The 13783-nt window shown below is 38.0% G+C and overlaps 1 protein-coding gene across 5 annotated transcripts in view; it reads left to right on the top strand.

The window, feature by feature from the left end:
• SIPA1L1 (signal induced proliferation associated 1 like 1) overlaps positions 1-13783 on the top strand; it is a 383207-nt gene that overhangs the window by 172179 nt on the left and 197245 nt on the right. For all 5 annotated transcript variants that reach the window (XM_018054010.1, XM_005686032.3, XM_005686031.3 and 2 more), the window contains exon 3: positions 11681-11742. The gene's annotated coding sequence lies outside the window, so the exon portion shown is untranslated. The remainder of the gene's footprint in view (positions 1-11680; positions 11743-13783) is intronic.

The raw sequence follows: 13783 nt of genomic DNA, 5'->3' as shown, positions 1-13783 counted from the left end.
TGGAAATGACTTTAACACAGAGAGTGGAATCGGTATTCAATTTAATTTTCCCCCATGTGGATAAACGTGTGCAAGTACCAATATTAAATAATTCAACCTTTCTGTGGTTATTTGTAATTACTGCTGTGTTGTAATTGATCGTTGGTAGGGTAAGTCCCTTACTACTGTTGTCTTATGGAGTGTCTTGATTCTTCTCAAGACCTTCAAAAAGACCTTTGGCTTTTCATGTAAACTTTATGTATAATCACTTTATTGAGTTCCTTAAAGAAGCCTATGGATGTAGACATGTGTATATGCATATATGTAGAAACACATACATACATCTGTCCCTCAGCATCTTGTGGGACCTTCACAGATACAAAATCTGAGGATGCTCAAGTCCCTTATATAACAAAGCATATTTGAATGTAACCTGTGCACATCCTTCCTCCCTTAAACTTTTCATTTCTAGTTTACTTGTAATACCTGCTGCTGCTGCTGCTGCTGTTAAGTCACTTCAGTCGTGTCCAACTCTGTGCATTCGGACTCTCTGAGCCCACCAGGCTCCCCGGTCCCTGGGATTCTCCAGGCAAGAACACTGGAGTGGGTTGCCATTTCCTTCTCCAATGCATGAAAGTGAAAAGTGGAAGTGAAGTCGCTCAGTCGTGTCCGACTCTTAGCGACCCCATGGACTGTAGCCCACCAGGCTCCTCCATCCATGGGATTTTCCAGGCAAGAGCACTGGAGTGGGGTGCCATTGCCTTCTGCTGTAATACGTAATGCAATGTAAATGCTATATAGTTGTGAATAACATGTACATGCTGTGGAGGGCAAATTCACATTTTGCTTTTGGAACTTTCTGGACTTTGCCCTCCAATATTTTCCATCCATGTTTGGCTGAATCTGGGTTGGATGTGTAACCCATGGCTATGGAGGGTCCACTGTATTCCCTAGCTCTGTCACTAAGAGTTCTTGAGAGTAGTCCATGAGAGCAATAAACACGTCTAACATCTGGTCTTGAATTCTTTATGTTTTTAATTGAAGTATAATTAATATACAGTTATACTATTTATTTCAAGTGTACAGCATAGTGATACTACATTTATGTACTTTATGAGTGATCACTGTAAGTTACCATCTGTCACCATTTAAAGTTACTATGGTATTATTCACTATATTCCCAATTCTGTACATTCCATCGTTATGACTTACTTATTTTATAGCTGGATGTTTGTACTGCTTGGTCACCTTCCCTTATGAGTATTGGCCTATAATTTTTTTTCTGTGGCAGGGGGTAGTGTCTTAGGCTGTTGTGGGTATCAGGGTAATGCTAGCTTTGTAGAATGAGTTTAAAAACTTTCTTTCCTCATCAATTTTTCAGAATAGTTTGAGAAGGATAGGTTTTAACTCTGCTTAAAATGTTTGGTAGAGTTCGCTTTAGAAAGTCATCTAGTCTGCTTCTAGACTATTGGGCTTCTATTTATTGGAAGGTTTTAAAATTGCTAATTCAGTTTCATTACTAATAATTTGGTCTGCTCGAGTTTTCTATTTCTTCCTGGTTTTTGGAATATTGTTTTAAAAATTTTATCAATATCTTTTCAGTTTTCCAGTTTGATGGCATATGATTGTTTGTAGGAGTCTCTTATGAGCCTTTATATTTCTGTGGTATCAGTTTAAACATCTCTTTCCTTTCTGATTTTATTTGGAGCCTTTTTCTTTTTTTCTTGGTGAGTCTGACTAAAGGTTTGTCCATTTTGTTTATATTTTCCAAGAGTCATCTCTTATGTTGATCTTTTCTATTTTTTTGGTCTCTGTTTTTATTCCCACTCTGATCTTTGTTATCTCCTTCATTCTAGTAACTTTGCCTATCTCACTGTAAACTTCAGTCTTAAAATTGGTTTTACTCTATCCCATAGTTAAACACAGCTTTGCAACATTTAGTTTGTCTCAGGGTGTTTTTTTATGTCTTTGTTGCCCCATTGATTGTTCAGTTGCCATGTGTTTGCTTTTTTTCCGGTTTTCTTCTTACTTAGTTCTAGCTTCTCGCTGTTGTCTTTGTAAAAGATACTTGATGGGATTTCACTGGTCATAAATTTGTTGAGACTTCTTTGTGGCCTTTTTCGGATTCTTTTCTTAGAAAGGTTATTACAAAACACCTTTTGTATATTTTCATTTCTAGTTATGACCTTTTATCCTTTTAAATTTAAGTCTCTTTAACATTTGTTCAGTGACAGATTAAGTGGTGATGGGCTCCTTTCGCTTCTGCGTGTCTGAGAAGCTTTTAACCTGAATGATGGCCTTGCCAGCTGAAGTATTCTCTTTTTTCCTTGCAGCACTTTGAACATATTGTACCACTTTCTTGTGCCTGTAAAGTGTCTGCTAAAAAATCAGCTGATAGTCTTATGGGGATTCCCTTGTACATAACTAGTTATTTTCTCTTGCTACTTTTAAGATTCTCTTTTATCTTTACCTTTTGACATTTTAATTATAATGTGTCTTGGGGTTTGATCTCTTTAAGTTCATCTTTTTTGGTACTCTCGTTTGCTTTTTGAATTTGGATGTCTGTTTCCTTTGTCAGGTTAGGAAAGTTTTCAGGTAAGTGCAGAAGTATGTTCTCTCTTTGGCTTCTTGGACCTGTATGAGTGTTACGGTGTTTGATGTTCCAGAGAGTCCTTTAGCTGTCCTCATTAAAAAAAAAATTCTTTTCTGTTTTTGCTCTTCCATTTTGATGATTTCTGCTACCCTGTTTTCCAGATCATTGACTTATTTTTCTGCATCATCTAATCTGTTGATTTCATCTAGTATAGTTTTCGTTTCAGTTATTATATTCTTCATTTCTGATTGGTTCTTTTTTGTATTTTCTCTTTGTTGAAGTTCTTACTGTAGTCACACATTCTTCTCTCAAGTTCAGTGAGCATTTTTGTGACCACTGCTTTGAACTCTTTATTTAGATAAGCTAATATCTTGTATAACTATAGTAAACTTACCAAAATCAGGAAATTAACATTTATACAGAAATGTTAATTGAGCTACAAACCTTATTCATATTTTGTCACCTATCTTAATAATACTTACGTCTGGACCATGATCCTATTTAGGATCCATCATTGCATTTAGTTGTTATATTTCCTTTGTTTTCTGTCATCTGTGCTGTTTGTCAAATGGTGATTTTTCTCATTCCATCATTTTCCTCTACACTTAATTAATTGAAATTCTCTTGCAAGAATGAGCTTGACTTTCTCACACATTTATTTTTGTATTCAGTTACTTGCTTTTATTAACATGGACTCATGGGTATTTGTTTTATCCTGTGAGTTATAAGGTCTTAATTTAATCTTTTATATTTTTGCTCAGTTTATCCCAAATTTGTCCCCTTCAGATTAGTTCCAAAGTCCTTTCGATAAATCCATTATCTTTTTTGAGCACGTTTTTTACACTTTGTTGTATTACAGAATGTTCTAGGTTCATCTGATACATTTCCTACCCTGTCTTTGCAGCCAAACATTTCTCTAAGTAGTCTTGGTTCCACTTATTGGAGGATGGTGTTTAGAAGCCAATATTTGAATGCTGTGTGTCCTCATTGCTACAGGGTTATCATTGCTCCTAGTCTTTGTCAGAGCACAGAGCTAGGAAATATATATGTATACACATCTCTATCTCTATCAATATTTATTATCTACTGAAATGTATATTTCAGTTCAGTTCAGTCGCTCAGTCGTGTCAGACTCTTTGTGACCCCATGAATTTTAGCACGCCAGGCCTCCCTGTCCATCACCAACTCCCGGAGTTCACTCAGACTCACGTCCATCGAGTCAGCGATGCCATCCAGACATCTCATCCTCTGTCATCCCCTTCTCCTCCTGCCCCCAATCCCTCCCAGCATCAGAGTCTTTTCCAATGAGTCAACTCTTTGCATGAGGTGGCCAAAGTACTGGAGTTTCAGCTTCAGCATCCTTCCAAAGAAATCCCAGGGCTGATCTCCTTCAGAATGGACTGGTTGGATCTCCTTGCAGTCCAAGGGACTCTCAAGAGTCTTCTCCAACACCACAGTTCAAAAGCATCAATTCTACCATGATATCTCTGATTCTAGTCTAACACCATACAGTTCATTCTGACTTTTCCCCTTTCTTTGTTTATTCTGTAGTCTCAGAGTATATAGTCAGGATACTAGTTTCCAAGGTAGCTAGGTTAATTCTTCTGTACTCCCTTAGTGTGATTACTTATACCTTTGTAATGCAGTTCACTCATTACTGATTGTGTTTCATTTTGAGTTACCTTCACATACTGTTTGATTTTGATTATTTACCTTTTTGTTTTGTTTAACATTACTGTTGTTACAAACATGAAAACTGTGCCAAAAGATATATCCAGGGACCTGTTACTCCCCCTCTGTTCTTTGTATTCCATTCTCATTCCCCAGTTCCCACCTTGGTGGTTCCATAATGCCTGTAAGATAAAACTAGTTACACCAAGTTCATAAAGTGAAAGTGAAGTCGCTCAGTTGTGTCCAACTCTTTGCGACCCCATGGACTGTAGCCTACCAGGCTCCTCCCTCCATGGGATTCTCTAGGCAAGAGTACTGGAGTGGGTTGCCATTTTAATTGAGAAGTCCCTCCATCATCTCAGCCTTAGTTTGTCCTACATCGTGTTCTGGCAGCCTCAGATTTCCTGGTATTTCTCGAGAATGACTGGCTCATTCATGCCTCTGCATATTCTAGCTCCCTGCCTGGAAGGATGCTCTATTCCTCTTCTTGTCTTGCCCATATTTAATTGTTCAAAACCCGTTTATTTCAGTTTTTCCTACTATATAAAGACTTGTTTTCCTCACCCTCCTCTCCTATTTTCATTTCATCTCTCTTACATTTAATAATTCTCTTCTGTTAAGTCATGGCACTTGTAAATATTGTGAAACTTTTGTGACATCTGATTTAAATTATTGATGTACAGGCTTTTCATCTTTTTTGTATCTGTGAGCTCCTTAAAGGCAGGAACTTTGTCTTTGGATTTTTAGCATCTAGTTTGTTTTCTTCCCTGATAGCTCAGTTGGTAAAGAATCTGCCTGCAATGCAAAAAATGGTAAAGAATCATAGGGCTTCCCTAATAGCTAGCTTAGTTGGTAAAGAATCCATCTGTGATGCAGAAGACCCTGGTTCAGTTCCTGGGTTGCAATGATCCGCTGGAGAAGGGGTGAGCTACCCACCCCAATATTCTTGGGGTCCTCTTGGACTCAGCTAGTAAAGAATCTGCCTCCAATGCCTGGAGAAGGCAAAGGCTACCCACTCTGGTATTCTGGCCTGGACAATTCCGTGGACCGTATAGTTGCAAAGAGTCGGATACAACTGAGTGACTTTCACTTCACTCATTTTCTTTCGCATGTCAGTTATACAGTGAATATGGTACAGTGAGTGGATTTCAGTTCTTTTCATTTTTTCTTTACTCTTTATTTCACTCAGGATATAATGCTGTATTGACAGAATGTGGTGCCCATGATCTTGTTATCTCTGGCATTTTTGTATTCTCGGCCTCTCCTCATGTTATTTGGGCAAAACCTTAGTAATTTAATGGCTTCCTGTGATTGCTGGGGAGTCAACAATATCTAATGACATTTTCTAACACAGTATAGAGGGGTAGTATGAAATCAAGGTACAGAAATTGTTTAAAATATGCAGACCTAAAAAGTGCAAGACCGTATTATCTGTCAGATCTGCCTCTTCACTTGAAAATCTGAAACCTTCTGCCCCTTTAACCTATTAGATTGGAATAAATTGTTATGCTGGACACAAAATCATTTTAACAGTCTTTTAAGAGCCCTGGTCAGCTTTTAAAATGTCATTATTTTTGTCCAGAGTACCAGTTCAGTAACCTTGCAAATTGTGTTTCTGAGCTGCTGCCTTTACTTTCTATTCTGTATAGATTATTCAACAGATTATGTTAAAACGTAGGGGCTTATTTCCATCAGTGTCTTGATCCACCATCTGTTACTTTCCTCTCTCCCTCTGCTTTGCATTCTCTTCTTGCCACTCATGTGTGTTCCATTTCATCATAGTTCATTCTCCAGAGTTCTGCCTGGGACTCAAAACTGAGCCAACTTTGCGACCCCATGGACTATAGTCCACCAGGCTCCTCTGTCCATGGAATTTTCCAGGCAAGAGTACTGGAGTGGGTTGCCATTTTGTACTCCAGGGGATCAAATCTTCCTGACTCAGGGATCAAACTCGTGTCTCTTGCATGTCCTGCATTGGCAGACAGATTCTTTACCACTGAGCCAGACATCCCACTAAACAAAGGGGTATTGCTTCAGGGCTGTAGTCAGTGAGAGAGAGTGCAAGGTTAACCACTGCACCCAGAGTGTTTGATGTCCTGGCAAGTGAGCTATGACAAAGCATTCACTTTACTGACCTATATGCTTTTTAAAAGAAAATTAAAATATTTCACTTTTAATTCAGGTATAACACATATAAAGACAAATGAATTATAAATGAGCACTTTGATGAGTTTTCCTAATTGAGTATAACCGGAAAACCACCATTCAAACCAGAGAATCCAGTATTTAATTAGACTGCCAGAATTTCTCCTTATTCCTCCCCCGCCAGGCTTACTGCCCCCCTCCAAAAGGTAACTACTATTCTGATTTGCATAGTTTTACCTACTTTTGAACTTGAGTCATGTAGTATACTCCCTCATATATCTGGCTTCTTTGTCTTAATATTATGTTTATGAGATTCATCTGTGTTATTTTTATTAGTTATAGTTCATTTATGTTCATTACTGTATAGCATGCAAACTGTCTGTTTTTGTAAATAGTTATATTGAACACAGCCACACCTTTTCATTTACATACTATCTCTGGCTACTTTTCTACTCCAAAGGCAGAATTGAGTGGTTGTAAGAGGAAACAGAGACCATATGGCCTGCAAACCCTAAAATATTTACTGTCTGATCCTTTGCAGGGAAAAGTTGACTGATCCCTGTGGTATAGTATGCATTATATGAATGTTCCACAAGCTGCTACCGAGTTTTGGCATTGCAAGTAAGGCTTCATTGAAAATATGTGTCTTTAGGACCTATATATGTGCATTCTTAGTAAATATTTCCCTAGAAGTGAAATTTCTGGGCCACAGTTTATATTCTGCTTTATTAGAGATTGCTAAACAGTTTTCCAGTTCACACAAGTAGTTTATGAGAGTTGAACTGCTCTACAGCCTCAGACTTGGTGTTATCTGATATTTGCATATTGGCCATTTGGATCGATATGTAATTTTGTCTCATTGTTTTAATTTGTATTTTTGTGGTAATGAATGATGTAGGACACCTTTTCATATGCTTATTGGCCATTTTTTTTATATCATTTTTAGATAATCTATCATTTTGTTGGGCTTCCCAGGTGGCACTAGTGGTAAAGAACCTCGTTGCCAATGCAGGAGACATAAGAGATGAGGGTTCAATCCCTAGGTCAGGAAGACCCCCTGGAGGAGGGCATGGCATTCCACTCTAGTGTTCTTGCCTGGAGAATCCCACTGACAAAGGAGCCTGGCAGGCCATCTGTGGTCCATAGGGTTGCAAAGAGTTGGGACACGACTGAAGCTACTTATTAGCACACACATCTTTTTCTTATTTTGTTGGAGTTTTTATATATTCTAAATGAGTCTTATATGTATTTAATACATCAGCAAATATCTTCCCTTCTGATTCTTATAATAATGCTTTTGTTGTATTTTAATGGGGGGATTGGAATATGTTACCCCAAAATTTGCCTCTGTCTTTAAAATTATTTTGGACTGAAAGAAGTCAAGATACAGCAGATACAAGAAGAGCTTTTTGTCCTCCTCACTTGTGAATGCAGGGCATGAATTTCCATTTGTGATGGTGCACCCATGTCCCATACCAGGGAGAAGAGAATGATTCTTCTAACTCCAGACACTTGAGTCTATGTAACAAATCTTACTAAACAAGTTTTATCCACCATATATTTCCTAGTCACCTTCCCACAATTTACCATCCTTAGGCATCTAACCCCCCTTTTTCCTTTGTATAGTCACTTCTTCACTGTTTATTACCCTTTGTTAAAGTGGTATATACTGCCTCTTTAGGTTTTCATTTTCTGTGGCATCCCCATTCATGTAAAAGTATTAACATCAAATGACTCTCAAGAGTCTTCTCCAACATCACAATTCAGAAACATCAATTCTGTGATCCATGAAGGGGTTCTTCTACAAACCATAACTAATGCCAGCAACATGGCAGAATCTTATATAAACTGAGAAAAGTGAAATTAGGCATGGTATTGTAGATAGATGAGAGTGGCTATCCTCAGTCTTGTCAAAGCACATCATCCCCAGGAAAACCCACAGCATCATTAGAGTTTTACCTTTTTAAAGCCCTTCTGAATTGAATGTGACTTGCTATATTGTTACTTGTCCTGAGGTCTGGATAGGGACAGATTTCTTACCTTTCAGTTTTGAATATTAAAAGACGTTCCAGGGTCTTAAAGTCCCCAGTTCTGTGGCTGTGTTTCTTTAGCATTTCAAGGTATCTGAATATTCAAAGATTTTACTAAGATGCAGTGTCAGATATCTGAATAGATATGTGCATTTACCAACCCGCACCACCCCCCAAGACCACTTCCTTAGATCCCTGAGTGTAGAAATTTAGAAATTGAAGCTGGTTTATCTAGCTTTCAATTACATTGGACTCAGTAGATTGGATGTGTATTGTAGGGGTTAGACAACATGATTTTTGAGGGTCATTTAATAGTTGCTTTTGTTTCAGTGTTACAAGTAGCAGTCCAGGGCAGTGTTAATTTGTTTAAATGCATTTGTTTGTTGGTGTTCAGATCTACAAAAGATGCAGATAGTTTTAACTTGAAGATACCTAGAGGAATTCTAATACCACAGATGTTTTTTTCTAATCTTTAAGTTCAGCTATTTACTTTTATTTTATTTTATTTTTTTAAATTTTTTATTTTTTTTAAATTTTAAAATCTTTAATTCTTACATGTGTTCCCAAACATGAACCCCCCTCCCACCTCCTTCCCCACAAATCTCTCTGGGTCATCCCCTCGCACCAGCCCCAAGCATGCTGCACCCTGCGTCAGACATAGACTGGCGATTCAATTCTTACATGATAGTATACATGTTAGAATGCCATTCTCCCAAATCATCCCACCCTCTCCCTCTCCCTCTGAGTCCAAAAGTCCGTTATACACATCTGTGTCTTTTTTCCTGTCTTGCATACAGGGTCGTCATTGCCATCTTCCTAAATTCCATATATATGTGTTAGTATACTGTATTGGTGTTTTTCTTTCTGGCTTACTTCACTCTGTATAATTGGCTCCAGTTTCATCCATCTCATCAGAACTGATTCAAATGAATTCTTTTTAACGGCTGAGTAATACTCCATTGTGTATATGTACCACAGCTTTCTTATCCATTCATCTGCTGATGGTTTTCCATGTCCTGGCTATTATAAACAGTGCTGCGATGAACATTGGGGTACACGTGTCTCTTTCAATTCTGGTTTCCTTGGTGTGTATGCCCAGCAGTGGGATTGCTGGGTCATAAGGTAGTTCTATTTGCAATTTTTTAAGGAATCTCCACACTGTTCTCCATAGTGGCTGTACTAGTTTGCATTCCCACCAACAGTGTAGGAGGGTTCCCTTTTCTCCACACCCTCTCCAGCATTTATTGCTTGTAGATTTTTGGATCACAGCCATTCTGACTGGTGTGAAGTGGTACCTCATTGTGGTTTTGATTTGCATTTCTCTGATAATGAGTGATGTTGAGCATCTTTTCATGTGTTTGTTAGCCATCCGTATGTCTTCTTTGGAGAAATGTCTATTTAGTTCTTTGGCCCATTTTTTGATTGGGTCGTTTATTTTTCTGGAATTGAGCTGCATAAGTTGCTTGTATATTTTTGAGATTAGTTGTTTGTCAGTTGCTTCATTTGCTATTATTTTCTCCCATTCAGAAGGCTGTCTTTTCACCTTGCTTATATTTTCCTTTGTTGTGCAGAAGCTTTTAATTTTAATTAGATCCCATTTATTTTTGCTTTTATTTCCAGTATTCTGGGAGGTGGATCATAGAGGATCCTGCTGTGATTTATGTCTGAGAGTGTTTTGCCTATGTTCTCCTCTAGGAGTTTTATAGTTTCTGGTCTTACATTTAGATCTTTAATCCATTTTTAGTTTATTTTTGTGTGCGGTGTTACCGCTACTATTCAACATAGTTCTGGAAGTTTTGGCCACAGCAATCAGAGCAGAAAAAGAAATAAAAGGAATCCAAATTGGAAAAGAAGAAGTAGAACTCTCACTGTTTGCAGATGACATGATCCTCTACATGGAAAACCCTAAAGACTCCACCAGAAAATTACTAGAGCTCATCAATGAATATAGTAAAGTTACAGGATATAAAATTAACACACAGAAATCCCGTGCATTCCTATACACTAATAATGAGAAAGTAGAAAAAGAAATTAAGGAAACAATTCCATTCACCATTGCAACGAAAAGAATAAAATACTTAGGAATATATCTACCTAAAGAAACTAAAGACCTATATATAGAAAACTATAAAACACTGATGAAAGAAATCAAAGAGGACACTAATAGATGGAGAAATATACCATGTTCATGGATCAGAAGAATCAATATAGTGAAAATGAGTATACTACCCAAAGCAATTTACAAATTCAATGCAATCCCTATCAAGCTACCAGCCATATTTTTCACAGAACTAGAACAAATAATTTCAAGATTTGTATGGAAATACAAAAAACCTCGAATTGCCAAAGCAATCTTGAGAAATAAGAATGGAACTGGAGGAATCAACTTGCCTGACTTCAGGCTCTACTACAAAGCCACAGTCATCAAGACAGTATGCAAAGCCACAGTCATCAAGACAGTATGGTACTGGCACAAAGACAGACATATAGATCAATGGAACAAAATAGAAAGCCCAGAGATAAATCCACACACATATGGACACCTTATCTTTGACAAAGGAGGCAAGAATATACAATGGAGTAAAGACAATCTCTTTAACAAGTGGTGCTGGGAAAACTGGTCAACCACTTGTAAAAGAATGAAACTAGATCACTTTCTAACACCGTACACAAAAATAAACTAAAAATGGATTAAAGATCTAAATGTAAGACCAGAAACTATAAAACTCCTAGAGGAGAACATAGGCAAAACACTGTCAGACATAAATCACAGCAGGATCCTCTATGATCCACCTCCCAGAATTCTGGAAATAAAAGCAAAAATAAACAAATGGGATCTAATGAAAATTAAAAGCTTCTGTACAACAAAGGAAAATATAAGCAAGGTGAAAAGACAGCCTTCTGAATGGGAGAAAATAATAGCAAATGAAACAACTGACAAACAACTAATCTCAAAAATATACAAGCAACTTCTGCAGCTCAATTCCAGAAAAATAAACGACCCAATCAAAAAATGGGCCAAAGAACTAAATAGACATTTCTCCAAAGAAGACATACGGATGGCTAACAGACACATGAAAAGATGCTCAACATCACTCATTATTAGAGAAATGCAAATCAGCTATTTACTTTTAAAAGGCTGGTTTACTTCTTTCCAGGAAAAAAAAAAAAAAAAAGACTTTTGTAAAAGTTATACAACTATTTTTAATGAAATTTCTTGTGTACTTAACCATTTTTTTCTTTTCCTGTTTTTTTTTTTTAGGTTATATATTGTTAATGTGGATGCTGTTGTCCAACTTTCTGTAGCTATGGCAGAAAAATATAGTAAGTATTGTACCATACTTCCTATGACCTACATGCTTTATAAAATTTTGACTTCTGTCTTTTAAGTTTCTCATTGGAACAGTGGGAGTATTGAAAGAAGTTTTTAAAAACTTTACCTTTCCATTTGGTCATCTGATTTTTATGTCTCTAGCTTTTATATATGTATAAATGCATCATGATTATGATATGTTAATCTTCTGCTAAACACAGAATGATCAGCTAATACTAGCAATCAGATATTAGAGCTGAGTCCATATTATGCATCCCATCTACCACCCATATTTGGGGTTGGCGAACTGACCAGCTCCAGGGTAGGCCCTGATTAGGAGCAAGCCCATCCCTGTTATGTCCATGCACGACTCACTCCTTGGGGAGGAGGCATCAGCCAGTGCTGGGCATTAACTGGGCTGAAGGCTGGCTTCAGCAATGGTCTTGTAATCTGGCTCTAGCCAAGGAGACTCCAGAGTAAGTTTGGCAAGCGCTTCTGGCAGAAGTCTTCTCATACTTAAAACACAGCTACCAGAAACGCCTGCCTCTTTCTGTCTTCTTCTGGATGTTGTTATGTACTGGTGTGAGGTCTGGTGTGGCTCCAGGCTGAGCAAGAAGTCACACAGGGTGGAAGACAGAGAAAGCAGCCCTGAAGCCTGTTTCTCCTCCAGGAGTCCAAGCATTTGAGCCAGCAACATTTCCTTTTTGTTTAAGCCAGTTTGAGTTGGGAGCCAAACATCCTAAGTGATTCACTTCGTCTCCATTTTATTTTTAGTAGTCCATTAGTTTCTCCTTGGGAAATGTGGGAGTAATTGCGAAGGGAGGCAGAATATTGCCGTCAGACTCGACTGGCAGGGTATGTTGGTGTTGACTGGCACCCTCTTCACTCTGAACAGTTCACAGGTAGTGGTTTTGTATTCAAAGACATGAGAATGAAATACACTGCTTTCAGATTTTCTCTTTTCTTTCCCCAGAGGTTTTCCCTTTTAATCAAACCATTTGGGCTGTGAACACTGTAAAGGGTCATGGACTTCTGGTCAGAAGACCATCCCTTTGTATTGGTGTATGTTTGACAGTGTGGGGCTGTCCCTGGTGTTTTCTTAGAATAGTCTATATTCAGATTTCTAATTGCTTGCTTTTGTTCTTCAAAAATTACTGTGAATCTCAAACATAAGAACTCTTTAAAGGATGGCATAACAGATATTTGTATATATCCTCCCACACCGTTCTAGGGAAATGGACTGTTTACCAATTCCATGGAACAGTTAAAACAGTGTGATCATCCTCTCTCAAAGCAGTGCCCTTTCTCCACCTTCGAAGAATTACTTTCCTGGTTTACATCTGTATTCTTCCCTTGCGTTTGTTTCTGCTTTTACTACATATAGATAGGATGACTTTTGTATAATGATTTTTGCTTTTTCACTTCAGGTATACATAGATACTGTGTGTTTTGTTGTTGAAAATCACAAGGAAGTTGAGAAGAAATTCAGGATCATGGAAAGAAGCTATAAATGCATTTTTAGACACTTGTGCAAAGACCTATTACAAGGCATTTGGGGACCCATAATGAAATGCGTTAGATTTTTATTTATTTATTTTGGCCCCACCATGCGGCATGTGGGGTCTTAATTTCCTGACCAGGCTTTGAACCCATGCCCCTGCAGTGGAAGCACGGAGCCCTAACCCCTGGACCTCCTGGGGGATGCCCCAAAATGTGTTTGATTTTAAATGGCCAGTGAGTTTAATCAACATGCTCATCTCCTCGAGTCTCATGCTTGTTCTGCTGTTGAGTTCACTGTCTCCCCCCGTGCCTGCACTCCTTTAAAGGTTTGGCAAGTGCAGGCCCTACTGAGTCATCAGTGAGCTTTTCAGAGTGTATAGGTTACGTTTTCATTTAAATTCCTCCATTCATCCTGTGTTCAGAATGCATGCTTTTGGCAAACTTGGGTAAATTTTTGCGTTCTTCTGCACTCTGACAATTAGCCATCTTCCTGACAAAACTGACTTCTCTGCTTTCTAAATTTGTCAGCTTGTCAGTTTCCACCTTGCACTG

The sequence above is a fragment of the Capra hircus genome, chromosome 10 (assembly GCF_001704415.2).
Source record: "Capra hircus breed San Clemente chromosome 10, ASM170441v1, whole genome shotgun sequence".
NCBI classification, from domain to species: Eukaryota; Metazoa; Chordata; class Mammalia; order Artiodactyla; family Bovidae; genus Capra; species Capra hircus.
Note: the sequence above shows the minus strand (reverse complement) of the source record. Positions and strands in the feature narration are given on the sequence as shown.